Here is a 13,767-nt window from a genome sequence, read left to right as displayed (position 1 = left end):
ATTTTACTGAGTTGTACACTGTCTACCAATTACAAGTTTTGCTTTATCAAAAATGTGGAATAACTGTATAACATATATAACCTTATAATGAAGTTATCCTGAAGTTTGGTAAATTCACTTTTAAATGTGATTTTTAGTTATTTTATATCCGATAGAGATAAGTCATGGTAACTGAAAGTCATGTGATGTGATTTTTGTTATTTTATATAAATGTGATTTTTAGTTATTTTATATCAGATAGAGATAAGTCATGTGATGAAGGAAATGGAGAATACTGAGAAGCTCTTAAATAACACGTTTTTCTATTGTTTTCATTTATCATGATGCAAATGTTAAATAAATGAAAAAATGCTATTTTTAAAATTCAGGTTACACTGGAGTTAAAAATTGAGTCCTAGCAAGGAGTTAGTCAAGAAACATATGAATAAAAAAAATCTAGTTCTTTTTTAGAGGGCGTTAAATCACCAACAAATACAACAAATATGAATCCATATATATTTTCATCTTGGAGATCTCTATTTTGTGTTTAAAAATCAATTTACTACAAATAAATGTCTGTGTATTACCTTTTTTCACTCAAAACAAAGAGCTTTATGAAACCAGTAGATAAACTTTTTCAAATTTAAGTATAACACTCCATATTCTATATTTTACTTAAAGTTTGTTAATGACAGACATTATGATGAAAATTAGCAATGCAGAGGCATCAGTTTTGTATATAAAATTTTCATTAGTTATTTATTAAAATCAAATTCCCACAATTAGTATTATGTTCATTTAAACATTATTCAAAACAAATGATAATTCTGTACATGTTTTAAATGAGAGAATATATCATCAACAAAAAGATATAACTCACAATGCACTCTATTTAGTTAAATAAACTGGCAAATAATGTCAAAAAATACAATCACTACTAATTTGGTTGCTTTATCCATAAGATGAAACAATATGAATAAAATGTTTACTAAGTCTTGATATTGTCATTATATTAAATAGTGGAATTTGGCACAATTTTTATTAGAAACATTTATCTTTTGTGTGTGTGTGTGTGTGTGTGTATGTGTGTGTGTGTGTGTGTGTGTGTGTGTGCTGGGGACCAAATCCAGGGCTTATGCATGCAAGGCAAGAACTCTACCAACTGAGCTATATGCCCAGAAACATTTTTCTTGAATATTTCATAGAAATAAATTAAATGTGCATTAAAAATTGCATGCAACCCATAAAAGGAGGCTTCAGAGCACTCCAAAGATTTATGGTAATATAACTATTAGTTTCACATATTAATAGTTCTATTTTAAGGTTCTAAGATAAAGTAAAGGAAAATAATGATTAACTTAAAAGGGCATTTTTAGTATTCATTCAGTTTGTATCAGAAAAAAATAAACCTTAGAGAGGTCAGAGTCTGAAAAGTTTGAAAATTTGCTGTCTAGTGGGTAATTCAAAATTTTCTAAGTCCTAGAAAAGATGCTTCTCCTACAGTACTGGGAGCTGTGGAGTGACCATGCATTGTAATTGGCTTGGTGATTTTTCTTTTTTGTAGCTGAAGTAATCATTTTTGATTCTCAGCCCTCTTTTGACCTTATATTCACTAGGACTTTGACAATGTCCCCAAGGATTGAGAGCAGGTTCTGTAACTTTGATTTTCTATTAAAACCAGCACTAGATCCAATTCCTTTTCTGCTGGACCTATTTTGGACTTTTTCTCTTCAGTTTTTAGTTGCTATTTTTTTTACTCATTAATTCTCAATCACAAGACATCCCAAATCTCTCTTTTACTCTGCTAATATGTTTGCTGTATTTATTGGTTTACTCTTTTATGATCCAATGACATATTTTAGAACTTCGCTTAGAATAATATAAGGATGTTTTTATTTACTCCTTTTCTCAAAGAATGTAGATTCTGTCAAAAACTAAAACCAAAAGCAACAACTACAACAAATCTGAATCCATAGCCCAAGTTCCTTTTAGGAAAGTCTACTCCTTTCCCAGGAAAGGAGACTTGAACCTTCAGCATTCTTTGAATAATGTTTGTGAAGGCTGAAGAAGGATCCCTTTATTTTTATTCATATTCTGGTGGATACTTATTCTATTTTTCCCCTTGCTTCCCTTTTCAACACTTTTGTATTGGTAGTGCCTATTTTATGAAGCTATGAAATTTCTATTACAAATGAGCCTGCTCAGATTGTTAACCTCACAGTTTTAAAAGATAACTGACTTTTTAATGACATAAGTAGCCTCTTAGTATTTTACTACAACTAAAAAATCTATATGCTTTTCTACTCTATTGATGAAACAGGTTGTGAGTATCCTCCTGTCACTCTTTATAGTTCCTGGGATGGGTGTTTCAGCCTGAAAGCAGAGAAGTGGTGCTTTGGTGTAGGGAAGGTGGGTATAGGGCAGCAGTTCAGCAAGACTACTGTGGGGGACCTTCTCCTACACCTGAGAACCTGGAATACTAAAAGTCTCATCACTTTTTTGGAGGTAGCCTTTCCCCCCAAACTTGGTAAAAGTGTATCAGACACAAATAAGTTTACCAAAATTCTATTTAAATAATCTTGAAGTTTATCATTAGTTATCAATTGTTCTCCTAGTAAAGGGTTTGCTATACATTTTCCGAAACATGTCTGTCGAATATCTAATCTAAATCACCATAGCTTGTCAGTCATTCTTTTCAAGTACATTACTGGTTTTTCCATGACAACAGTGGTACTTTACTTTCATCTTGCAAATCATATAGTCACTCAAGTACTTTGCCTGGGACTGTGTTTTTAATTCAAACATGCAGCACACAGGCTCACATGTACTCTCATTTTGTTGTTTCCAATATTGCAAAGACATGTATTCAGGGTCAAAATTTAATACAGTTTATAATTTTTGATATTTCATCCAGGGCATTCTTGATGATATTAGAGTTTTCCTTGTAATTTTGTGGCATTGAAAAATAAGATAATATAAGATTCTTACTACAGTTTGGTGCCAGTACCTCAATTCGCAGGGGTACCAACAATTTTAGCAACTACTGCATTGGTCTAATTTGACTGACTTCTCCTGAAGGTCTCAGAGATTGTTAGGGGTCTGTAGATCACATTTTGAAAACTGTTGATCTATGCTAACTATTCTAAAGGGAAATCTACTTAATATGTGTCCAAAATATAATCTCATCAACGCATGAGAATCATTCATTCATATATTAGTAGTACTAAAAAGGCATCTGGAAGAAATAACTAACCATGAATGGAGGCTGGGGATAATCAAAGTATGTTTATCAAAATAAATGCTCCTGAGCTGAGCCCTATAGAATAAACAAGAAGAATCCATTAAAAGATTTCTTGGTGAGGAAATGGAGGTGCTTGGGAAGGCATCCAAAGCAGAGAAAACACATTGTCAAACACTGATTGCAAGAACCATCATGTACTTATTGGGATTACCTGCATTTTATTGTGCTAACACACCCCTAAATCTCCATAACTCAATACATGAAATTAATTTCCTACCTACAGGTTATTGTCAATAGCATGACTCTCTAAGATTACTGGATCAGCAATCCAGGCTGCTTTCATCTTGTGGTTTTGCATTGTGAACACCTGGCCTCCAACAGTCTCTTGACAGAGAAAAAAAAAAGCTGCTAACAAAACTAATAATAGAGCTGAAAACACATCCACTAACACCGAGAATTTGCCAAAATTTACAAAATAATCCCTTCTAACTTACAGGGCTTAGAAATGTGAGACAGCATTTGAATATTTGGTTAGTCATTCATTTCTCTGGCCTATTTTAGTTCCTTATAACAAAGCCCTGACATTGATTTCTTAAGCCCAGAGAAATACTTTCCGCAGAGCAAACAGTAGAGGGCTCTTGTAGCTAACCAGAATGTTGATGACTAGGCAGATGCACATAGCAATTCCAGGTCAAAAAGGAGTAGAAGGCCTCTGCTAAGCAAGAAATTATGGCACAAAGATCAAACGCTTTGTCTAGTACTGATGCACTAATTTTTTTACTAAAAGTGAGAAGAAAGAAAATGAAACAAGTGATGACAGAGTAACTCTTCAGAATTACATAGATTTGGGTCTGGGGCTGTAGCTCAGTGGTAGAGCACTTGCCTTGCAGGTGTGAAACCCTGGGTTCAATCCTCAGCACCACATTAAAATAAATAAGTGAATAAAGATATTGTGTCTATCTACAACTAAAAAAAAATTAAAAAAAGAATTACATAGATTTGCCTGTCATAACACTAAGAGAAAAATATTACACAAAATTCCTAAGTTTCTACTATGTAAAATATGAATAGAAAAAAAAAAGATTAGAAGAAAATAAAGAAAACCAGTTTATTTTTAAACCGTTTATTATGCTGGGATTATGAATGATTTTTATTCTCTGAAGTCTATATTTTCCATAACGAGAATGGTTACTTTATAAGAGTAAACAAAGGATTTTTAAAAACCGCCAACTTAAATAATACATTTTATATATAAGTTACCATTCATTATACAATGCTAATAGATATTCATGAATGTATAAAATCTGAAACAGGATTGAAAAGTTTGTATCACATAATCTGGAAAAATCCTGTGGTTTCATAGGAAATATTTGAAAAGGTTATAATCATGTTTAAGTTCAAATGATACATATTTGTACATAATAGATTTATCATTTATTCTGGCTTTCCACAAATTTAAATTTGTATTAATTTTGTTTTTATGAGCTGAATTACACTTTAAATTATCAGAGCATCTTGGTATTTAAATAAATCCAATCTTTTGAATTACATATACACACATATATTTGCTTAAAGGATAATAATCCTTTAAATATTGCCCTGACAACCAGAACTGTACATCTGTGTTCTATAACTTCTTCCAGCAGAGGGTGTTGCAACCCAGGTATGAGGCTTCAAATAGTTCCATACATGTCAAACGTACATAGATAATTTGACAACTCTTATAAATGAGGGAAGTACTGTCTCAACAAGAAGTCAAAGAACAGAAAAAAAGTTAAAACTTCCTATCCAATACTCATTTCTGTCAATTAAAAATGTAAACTGAGATGATTTATACACAGTCTCATCTCTTGGGCCAGGTATCAAATGAATGAAAATAGCTAACAGTCTATAGGGCAAATAAATTTTATAAGGGTATCATATCTAGGAAAGGTTAAAAATGATTCTTGGAAGAAGGATAATTAATTCCATTTGAAATAACCATTCTTAAAAAGAAACATATCCATTTCTATAATGAAGAAGTATATGCTAAATATGAATTCTACTTTAAAAAACACATGAGAAATAAACCACTTGAGAGAAAGATTAAAAAAAAAACAGCAAAACTCAGAAGCCTGATAACCATAACAACTGCCAGACTACTATAATCCATTTCATATATTTGGTTGCCTGCTTGACCTCCTCTAAAAACACAAGGCCCACAAATTTAACATGTCTATAACATTTCAAATCTAACTCACAAGTGACTACCATTTTCTGGCAATATATCATTTACATTTTTGTTAGAACAGTTTTATTAGTAAAGTTTGTTAGCAAACTTTTGTTAGTAAAGTTTATACTATAGTAAAATAATTTATATGTTTTCCTCTGTTTATTTATATAATGATGTTGTTCTTGAAAATTCATTTTTGCCTTTAATTTCTATTTCTGATCATCTCTCTTCAAGTACTAACTTCTAATGACCTCATGACTAATCTCTAGTCTTTGATGACTTACCAAAGTAAGTCATTTTGGTGAAGCAAAAGTTTAAATTTGACTTTCAGAGTCTTCATACTCCAAATTGTATCTAAATTCCACGTCTTAATTGAGGGTTTCTCCTTTAGCAATTCAACAAGGCAGTCAAAAGTCAAATTCTTGAGGGTAAGGAGAGAAACTGGGTAATGGAACTAACCACATTATGTTGTGTTCATGTGAGAAAATGTACCAGCAAATCCTACTATTATGTATAATTATAATACACCAATAAAAATATTAAAGTAAGTAAATAAACATGACCAAAGGTCAGCACATTAGCTAAAAAAAATTCAAAAATTCAAAAAATTGAAAATTCATCAAGTTCAGCTCAAATTCCACCTGAAAAAGATTTTTGGCAAAATTTCTCTCCTCCCATTTCCTGGTAGTATATTATTTGAATTTCTGTTAGAACATTAATCTGTTGACGCTGTATTAAAATAATGTCTATGTTTTTCCTACTAAATCATTTTTTCAAGTTCTGAGTCAAACAGAACACTGATCAGTGGAAGCTCAGTATGCTGAACCAAATGGTCCCCTGAGAGTGAAGGTAGTGTAGCTCTACCCTTGTTCACTCATGCTGGGTCTTGCTTATATCCACTTCTTAGGACAATATCACTAGAAGAGCACATGTTTATTTTTTAGATTTAAATAAGTCCAAAGACTTTGTTCTTGGACAGACTATAGAAAGGAAATTGTCTTTCAACAATATTTTCCAGCTTAAGTTGCTTAATGAACATTAAAACAACTGAAGGAGTAGAGTCCTTCTGGATACACTCTAGCAAAAAGCACATTTCAAAAATTCCACTGTAAAACTCTTTCAATATTTTTAAAAATATAACTTTCCGATTATTTCTCATATAAAAGTAAAATTGAAAGAAAACAAAAATCCACCCTGAATTTCTTAAAATATTTTCTCTATTTCATGCTGTCATATTTTCCACAACTAAATATTGGCAAATTCCCTGTGGAGAATTTTATCCAAACATTTTTCCAGGATATTAGGGATTTACAAGAATAATGTCATGGTGCTTGTGCATGAAATAGTCTTGTAAGCAACTTAAAAATATTACCAGATCATAAAAATTCTACTTAGATTACTTGGTGCCATGACATGTAGAGCTATTAATTCAGGTTCCTGGACTGGGCAGTGAGGGGATGGAGAAAAGACAAATACAGAAAAAGCTGAGTCTCAGTGATTGACTTCTCCTTGGTAGGGAGGTAGTGACACACAACAAGCTCATCACATGTATTATATAGGTATAAACAATAAAAGGATTTATTGTGAGAAAGTTCCTTCAAAGTAAGCAGAACCAAGGTCACGAGTATGTGCCATCCAATTATGATTATCAGCTTACACCCATAATTTTCTACCTCCAAGCAGCTCACATCTGAACTTCAAGATCAAGAACTGAATAGCTCCATGGCTGGCACAGAACCTCCTACTGAACAGGGCATCACCATAGCAACTGGGCAGTTTCATATTTACGCCTTCCCACCAAGAGTTCCCAAGAGAGGCCTCCCCTCTGTCACAGGACAGTTCAAGACCCATAATTCAGTCATTACTCCTAACATTTTGGAAATCTAAAGACTGTAAAGGAAACAAAAAGAGACTGAAGCAAAGTGCAGAGGCAAAGTAAAGCCTACTTGAGCTGCCAGCTTTATTTATATCAATAGAATACATTAGGTCATTGGCATCATTAGTACATATTGTTCATTGTATCACTAGGCAGGTCACAAAGTTAGCAAAATTATGCAGTTTATTCCTCAGTTACATACTAAATTACAATGTGCAATATTAGGAGCTTTGTGTAGCTCTCAAGAAAGTTCACTGTATAAAGTTACTGATACGTGGACAGGTTTAGGCTCAGTGAAACATTGTGGTTGTCTTAACAAGAGAGTTCCTTTATTCCCAGGAGCTGAGTGTCTGAGATTAAGGTCCAGGCTCATAAGACTCTAGCACAGAGCCTCCTCATGAAGGGTATTACCACAGCAGCTAAGCATTTTGTATGTATTAGTTCTACACTTGATCGTAGCCAAAAGGCTGAGAAGCGATGTGTTAGTTCTAATTGACTGGTTACTTTGAGAAACTGCAGAGTATTCCAACAGTGGAAAACAAAACACCTGCCTGTTATTCCTTGGGAGTTTGCTCACCAGAGGAAATTTGCTGTCTTGTACATTTCACAGCCAGTATCATTACAAAAGACACTTATAACTCAACCACTGCAAAAGGTACTGATACCTGAATATATAAGAAACATTTGAAGACACTAAATCTGACTTCTCATCCAGTAGATAGAATCGCTCTTCTTTACTTGAGCACTACTGATAGCAGAGATCTCCTTACTCCTTTTTTAAAAATTTGTTTTAATTAATTACACATGACAATACAATGATCTTGACATATCATACATTTGAATCAGATGGGGTATAATTTCTCATTTTTCTGAGTTTACAGGTCGCAGAATCACATTGGTCATGCAGTCATGTATATACATACAGCAATAATAAAATCTATTTTATTCTGTTATTTCATTACTCCTTAATGGTGTTTTTCCCACTTAGAGTGCCAAAAATTAATAAAATTTACCAGCTTAGGGATAGCTACCAATAGTGTAATTTTGAGTGAAATTGCTTAGTTTAGGTTCATTTCTACCAGCAATTCTAATGGTATCTTAAGGATATACTTACGTTCATTTAAAGAAACTAAGACACGTATCAGATACATTTCATTTAAGATTAGTATTTCAACTGAATCCAACTACTGGAATTTTGACCAAAAAAAAAAAAAAAAAGTTTATCCCTTGTAGCAAATCTTAAGGTGCAATTACCTTGGAGATATTGTTTGTAGATTTGGTTCCAGATAATGGCAATACAGTGAGTATCATAATAAAGTGAGTGTGCAATAGCATTATGTCTAAAAATTCACATACCTTAATTAAAAAAAAAAAGTATTGCTCCAGAAATGCTAATGTTCACTTGAGACTCCAGCAAGTAGTAATAATTTTTCTGGTGAGGAATCTTGCCTCAATGTTGATACCTGCCGATTGATGAGCATGGTTGTTGCTAAAGACTGAGGAGGCTGTAGCAATTTATCAAAAATAACATAATGGAGCTGGGAATGTGACTCAAGCAGTGGCGCGCTTGCCTGGCATGTGCGGGGCACTGGGTTTGATCCTCAGAACCACATAAAAATAAAATAAAGATGTTGTGTCTGCAGAGAACTAAAAAATAAATATTGAAAAATTCTCTCTCTAAAAAAATAAAATAACATAATGAATATTGCCACATTGATTGATTTTTTTTCTTTCCGAGAGTTTTCTGTAGCATGCAATTTGGTGTGACAGCATTTTACCTGCAGTAGAAATTCTTTCAAATTAGAATCAGTCCTCTAATTCCCTTTCACCACATTACCAACTAATTTTATGTGATAGTCTAAATTCTGTGTTATCATTTCAGCGATACTCCTAGCATGTTGACAAGGAGTAGAGTACACTGCAAGAAACCACTCTCTTTATTCATCCATGAGAAGGAACTCTCCATCCACTTAAATTTTATCAAGCAATTTCAGCAATTCAGCCACATCTTGAAATTCCGCTTCTAATTCTGGTTCTCTTCCTATTCCACCGTATCTGCAGTTACTTTTTCCACTCAAGTCTTGAACCCCTCAAAGTCATCCATGAGGATTGGTATCAACTTCTTTCAAAATCCTGTTAATGTTGCTATTTTGACATCTTCCAATGAATCATATATATTCTTTGTGGCATCTAATATGGTGAATCTTTGCAGAAGTTTTGAATTTGCTTTGCTAAGATCCATCAGAGAAGTCACTCTCTTTTATAGCTATAGTCTATTTCTTAAATAATTAGGCTTGCAATGATAAGGTTGGGAATGTAGCTCAATGGTACAGCATCTATCTGCCTAGGATGCATGAAATCCTAGGTTTGATCCCCAGCACTACAAGAAGGAAAAATAAATTAAAAATAAAAAGACCTCAAAGAAAAATTATGCCTTGATTCATGGACTGCATAACTGATGTGTTAGCAGACATAAAAATATCAATTTCCTTATGTGTATCTGTCAAAGCTTCTGCATGACCAAGTACATTGGCAATAAACAGTCATATTTTAAGATTCCCGTTTTCTAAATAGCAAGTCTCAGTGGGGGAGGGGGGTGTTAAAATATTCAGTAAGGCATGTGGTAAAGAAAGGTGTTGTCCAGGCTTTTCTGTTTCCTTTATAGAGTACAGCAAAATAGATTACACTGAGGTTTTTCAGAATAGAACATGAGCAATGACTTTAAAGTCACTGGCTGCATTATCCACTACTAATAATTATCTTGTCCTCTGAAGCTGTAAAGCTGGACACTGAGATTTTCTAGCTATGCAAGTTCCAGATGGTATATTCTAATATAATGCAGCTTCATCTAAGTGGAGAAATCTGCTGTTTAGCATAGTCATCTTTATCAATTATTCTAGCTAGATCTTCTAGAAAATTCACTGCAAATTCTTTATCAACTCTTGCTGCTCTTCCTTACACTTTTATGTTATGGAGGTGTCTCCTTTCCAAAAACCTCAGGAACCAATTTCTGTCAGCTTCAAACTTTCCTCTGTAGCTTTTTCAACTCACTCAGACTTCATAGAATTGAACAGACTTAGGATCTTGCTGTTAGGGTCTATGTGGCTGGTTCGATGTTCTATTAAAAGAACACTAAAATTTTCCCCCATATCAGCAATAAGGCTATTTCACTTTCTTATTATTAATGTGTTCACAAGAGTAGCACTTTTAATTTCCTTCAAGAATTTTTCTTAACCAGGAATGGTGACACATACTTATCATTCTGACAATTTGGGGGGATGGGGGAGGAGGATCACAAGTTTGAGGCCAGCCTCATCCTGTCTAATATAAAATAAACTCAAATTTAATTTAATTTAAAAATTAAATTAAATCAAACATAAATTAAACATTAAATTAAATTAAACATTAAGTTAAACATAAAATGGACTGGGGATGTGGTAAAGCACTCTGGGTTCCATCCTTAGTATTGAGAAAAGAAAAAAAAAAGGAAAACTTTTGCATTCACAATCTGGCTATGCAAGAGCCTGCCTGTCAGTTGATGCCTTCCTCACTTATAAGCTCAACTGTTTTTCCTTTTTATTTAAAGTAAGAGGCCTACAATTCTTTTTCACTTGAATACTTAGAGGCCAATAGAGGATTTTTAATTAGCTTATTTATGGTATTGCTATGTCTCAGGGAATATAGAGGCCTGAGGAACAGGAGAGTAATAGAAAAACAGCCGGCAGTCAGAACAAAACATTTATCGATTAAGTTCACCATCTTATATGGGCATGGTTCACAGTGCCCTCAAAACAATTATAATATAGGGATGAGAGATGCATGGGAATGGGAGAGAGAAGGGGAATTGCATGGAAGATGGAAGGAGACCCCCATTGTTATGCAAAATTACATATAAGATGGTGTGAGGAAGGGAAAGAGAGAGAGAGAGAGAGAGAGAGAGAGAGAGAGAGAGAGAGAGAAGTGTCAAAGAGTGGGTAGATGGAGGTGATGGGAGGGGAAGCAAGGAGAGGGGGGAATAGGAAGGGTAGCTAATAAAATAGACACTAATATGGCTGTATGTATAAAAGTGACTGTAAAACCAATGTGATACTGCAATCTGTACACGTGGAAAAAAAAGAATTCATACCCCACTTGAATCAAATGTATGATATGTCAAGATCATTGTAATGTTTTGAGCAACTAATAAAATTACACCCCCCAAAAAAACAAAAAAAAATTATAATAATAACATTGAAGATTCTGAATCACAGATCACCAAAGCAGATATAATGGTAATGAAAAGTTTTAAATATTGTGAGAATTACCAAAATGTGACACAGAGTGAGCACATGTTGTTAGAAAATGACTGCAATGGACCTGATCAGTGCAGTATTATCACAAATCTTCGATTTGTAAGACACATAATATCCGCAAAGCACAATAAAACAAAGTTCAATAATATTGGGTATGCCTACATTATTCTCAGGTCTCAGATCTTTGTACAGTGCCAGTGACTGTGTGCACTTCAGTGTTTTCCTTAAAACTCCTGCGTCCTTCTGTTGGATAAGCTTATAGGAGCTGTTCTAACGATTTGCTGGAGTACCTGCTCAGAATACCCAAAACTTTGTCAGCCCTTTTGATATCATGGAATACTTGCAGATTTTTTTTCTAATTAATGATTTTATCTCAATAAACACCCTTCAATTCCCCAAGAATAAGAGACCTTGACCACCCCCCAACCCCCCACCCCCCAACTCCCATGGAGTACCATTGCCTCTTTCTCTCTCTTGCCAGAGTCCCTTTGAGTCTTCCTGGATGGAATCTTTCTGTCCCTTAGTTCAACTCCTACTCTACTACCATGTTTTGCTGTTCAGTTATATTCTGCCTTTGGGGAACTGAGATCTGCCTTTCTCTAAAAGCTACTCATTTGTCCTAGCTTTGTCCTCAGAAATGATACAGAATAAAATTAATCTTTCTTTCCCAGGGTGGCTCTTTAAACACCATTAATGTTCCTTTAAATATTCCTTTTCAAATAATGCTCCTTCATCAAAGATCAGCATAATAATGAGCTACATACTGTAACTTCTTAGGGCACATTTCCATTTGTCAGTGGTTGTCTTTAAATCTGGTCCACAAAAATGAGTATAATCTAGTGGCTGCATAACCGGTAGAGAATACAGTAGAATATTCCCTTTTTGATCTAATGTAATCCTCTTAAAATTGTATTGTAAGAATTTCTAATGAACACATTGTACTAGGCAAAAAAAAAAAAAATAGCTAGTCAAAAATGGAAAACTTAGCTTTTTAAATAGCAGTTTTGTCATTGAGATTCCACTAAGTCAATTCATGTTTTTTTCTGCTTTTTTCTTTCTCATATTCCCCCAGATTTATGTGTAAACATAGTTCATCTATTTAATTAAAGATATAGAGCCTTTCATAAAAGTAAATGATAAATTGGCTTGCATAGCATTGCACTTTGCAGAGGCAAAGCTCTTTTTATTTCTCTGCCATGGATTTAGACTCTTTTCCAGCACTTATGATTATTATACTTATGATAAAACACATTTGTTGCTTTAAGTATTTATTAAATTCAATAAATACTTTCTAAGAATCACCTTGCAACAGGTACTGTGTTGCACGTTCTCAAAATAAAAGATCGATAAAAAAGAATCCACATTTTCTTAGATTCACAGAGAGACAAATACATAATCCAAAATAATGTAGCCATTGCTATAAGATCATATAAGGACTTCCTAAAACTTCTGGTAGATCATGAAATTCTCCTAAAAGGAGATATTTTAGCTGAATTTAACAACTAAACAATATTAAGCTGTCGAATGTATTTATTTAATTAAGTGAATAGAGGACATACTACGCTAAGAGAAAAATATGCACACGATAAAATCAGTATATGAGCATATATCTTTTTGCAGAATTGCAATCACTTAAGCAGAAAAGGTTGAAGGAATTGTGAAGGATGAAGCAGGAAACCTAGATTGGACTTTTGTTAAGCTGATTGAGAAAATAACACAAAGAGGGAGAACCACGACACAAGTATATATTTAGTGATTAATTACCAAATATTTTCTGAAATTATCTGTCTTCATAACATTAAACATTATTATTGATTCTAGTAAAGAAGGAAAAACATATGACAAAATATGACCCTTACCTACAATCTTGATAAAATATATGAAATGTTAGTGGACAAAGGTAGTCGGGATAAAGTTAGAAAGTATACTTGTTGTAGGCCTTCTACAATAAAAACAAATCAAGAAGAAACAGCTGTCTTGCAATGGTCTAGAATTAGAATACTGGTTTAAAACACGTGCATTGGAGTCAGCAACCTGCACTGGAATTCTGTTGTGCAATTGCCTACATGAACTTAAGCAAATTAAACTCGGCAAGTCCCCATGTACATCAAGACTTGTACATAAACATAATCAATGTAAAGCATTTAGCACAGTTCCTAGCACATTG

This window comes from Callospermophilus lateralis, chromosome 8, assembly GCF_048772815.1.
Source record: "Callospermophilus lateralis isolate mCalLat2 chromosome 8, mCalLat2.hap1, whole genome shotgun sequence".
NCBI classification, from domain to species: domain Eukaryota; kingdom Metazoa; phylum Chordata; class Mammalia; order Rodentia; family Sciuridae; genus Callospermophilus; species Callospermophilus lateralis.
Note: the sequence above shows the minus strand (reverse complement) of the source record.